This window comes from Piliocolobus tephrosceles, chromosome 21 (assembly GCF_002776525.5).
Source record: "Piliocolobus tephrosceles isolate RC106 chromosome 21, ASM277652v3, whole genome shotgun sequence".
NCBI classification, from domain to species: Eukaryota; Metazoa; Chordata; class Mammalia; order Primates; family Cercopithecidae; genus Piliocolobus; species Piliocolobus tephrosceles.
In genome coordinates, this window is record NC_045454.1 from 15,668,571 (window position 1) to 15,671,611 (window position 3,041).

Here is a 3,041-nt window from a genome sequence, read left to right on the forward strand (position 1 = left end):
TCCCACAGTGTTGGGATTACAGGCATGAGCCACTGTGCCTGGCCTTGTTCTTTTTTTTATTTTTTTTTTTTTTTGAGACAGAGTGTCACTCTGTCGCCCAGGCTGGAGTGCAGTGGTGCCATCTCAGCTCACTGCAACCTCCACCTCCTGGGTTCAAGAGATTCTCCTGCCTCAACCTCCCGAGTAGCTGGGATTACAGGCGCCTGCCACCACACCTGGCTAATTTTTGTATTTTTAGTAGAGATGGGTTTCACCATGTTGGCCAGACTGGTCCAAACTCAGAATTCTGATTTCTGTTCCAAATTTATTTATTTTTGGTGAGGGGAACCATCTGTATGTGTATTTTGTAAAAACGGGATGATATGCTACCTACTTGCTTGTAACTTGCCTTTTCCTCTTCCTAACAACAGATTATGAACACGGTTTCCTTGTCAATGATTTTATCTCATGGTGTGAGCTGAGAGGAGTGTAAAAAAAATTTATTTCAAACATGTTTTCAACAACTCTGCAGTCCTTCTTTGTATGGCCACTATACCATCATTTATTGTACCAGTCCCCACTCATAGGATATCTAGGTTGGTTTTATAATTATCCCCAGTTAACAGATGAATTATAATTATAATATAATTATCCCCAGTTAACAGATGAAGACATTGAGGCTCGAATGTGAAGCCTCTCACATGTGTGAAAAGCTAAGGCACAGTCAGAGGGGAGCTGGGGACCACTTGGGTGCCAGCAACAGTCCCTGGCTCCCTCAGGGAGGGTCTGAGGGACCCTGAGAGGAGAGAGAAGCCTGGGTAGAGGAAGCCCCCAAGATATAAGACACGTGACATGTCAGAGGGGAGGTGGGGGCCCTTGAGGAGGAGACCACCCTCTTCCAGGCCCCAGAACCAGGCGCAATGCTGGCCTCAGTCCTGCCCACTCAGGCTTCCCTCATCCCTTCCTCTGCCCCCCTCCTTGAGCCCACTCACTGCCTGCTCCATCCTTGCCAGCTTATCAATAGGTTAAGTGGTCAGGTCAGCAATATTGACCATTTGATTAGGACCTTGTCAGATCAATCCCTGGCTCATCTTGTGGGCCTCCTCCCCTGCCCACACACTCCCTACTGTTCTTCTGCTCCAGGGAGCAGGTGGCCACAGAAGCCTCTGCTCCCCCAACACAGCACCCCAGAACCGGGAGCCCCATGGCCCTTTGTAGGCCATTCCTGGTCCTCTGTTTAGGTGCCCAGTTCCCATACCTTCTCCTTGCATCCACCTCTCTTGCTCAGAGTCATTAGATCTTGTTTGCTGTATGTCCCCTGCCCCTCGGAGTCCAATCAGATAGAGCTGTCCCCACTTGGCTGTGTGACCTTGAGCAAGTGACTTTACCTCTCTGAGCCTCCATTTTCCACAGCAGTGTCATGGGATGACACTCACGGAACAAATATGAGATGCCGAGAGAGCACACCTGCAGAGCAATGACCCACCCCTGGTGCATGACCAGCACTCAGGAAATGCCAGTACTGATGTGTCTGTGAGTGCCAGTGTTTCCATCTGTCCATCAGTGGGGTTGTATATGGGCATTCTGTGTCTGTGGGGGCAAGTGGCATCATCATTCTTAAGCCTGTCCCAAGCCCTAGCTTGGGACCATTCCCTGTGCTGGGCAATGCCTCAGACCCCCAAAGGAGCCAGGCCCTGCCCTGCCCTCAGGGAGCTCACAGTCTGCCACGTACGTGGCAAACTGACCCCAGGAGACAGCAAACCATTATATACACCAGCTGAGAGGAGACTTGGGCCAGGACCAAACCCTGAGCTTGCTTTCCCTCTGTGAACACTGGAATCTACCCTTTATGTGGCACAGCTGCAGGAAATGTAGGCTTTGGAGTCAGACACATCAGGTTCAAATTCTGACTCCCCCTCTTCCTGTGCCTGGTAACTGTGGGCCAGCTGCTGCCCCTCTCTGTTCCTCAGAGTCCCCATCTGTACAATGGGAGAAGACATCTTCTAAATAGCTCCCAGTCTTAAGGCACTGCTGGGAATATAGCTCCGAGATCCCATGGACTGTCTCTCTACTTGGAGGTGTAGTGTGCTTGGGAGAGGGGTCCTCTCCCCTCTGTCAGAGGGCATATTGGGGTTTGGGAACCCGGGAGATGGGATGAGAGTTGGAAGCAGATATGCCAGGGATGGTGCTGCCTATGAGCCCCACAGCCCTAGGTAGCAGAGGGCAAGGAGACTGAAGTGTGGGCCCTGCTGGAGGGAAGCCCAAGGTGGGGGCACTGCCTGGGGGAAGACCCCAGCCCTAAGGCGCTGTCTGACTCTGGCCCCCCCCGAGGCCTGGGGATTCCCTCACCCGCCCCACCCACCATCACTTACACCAATATTGACGGTTAATGCCGTGTCGCCACCGTGTTCAACACTCAGCGCGGCTAATTGTTTTGACTGGGAATCGGCAAGGCGATTAAACGCCATCGATTTTGCCCTGCGCGCTGCATCGATTTTTAAATTTCCTATTGATCCCGGCCCTAAATCTCCTTAACCAAGACCTCACCGTGGAGATGACAGCCGCTGATTAGCTCTAGGGCGGGGGCTGGGGGGAAGCAGCCCCTGGGCGGGGAGCAACCCTAGCTCCTCCCTCCCTCCAGGGCCCAGGGGTTCTGGTCCCCTTCTGCCCCTGAAGATGAAGGCCCAGGGAGAGACAGGACAGATGGAAGAGGAAGTGGGGAGACCCTTGGCCCTTTTTACTCCCCTTTTGCTTCTTGTTTGGGCTTTTCTCTGGTCTCTCTGCCCCAGCTTCTTTCATTCCTCGCTATGTCTCCCCATCTCTTCTCTTTCTCTCTCCCCCTCCTTCTCAGTCCATCTTTTTCTCTGTCCTCCTCCTCCTCTTGAACTCTGGTGCCTCCCTTAATTCCTCACTCCTCCTTCCTGCAGGGCTGTGGAGAGGCTCAGCAAACCCTCTCTGGGGATGGGCCTCCTGACCTCTTGCCTATCTCTCTGTTCTCTCTATCTTGTATACAGGAGGTAGAAGGACCTTTCTTTTTTTTTTTTTTTTTTTTTTTTTTTTTT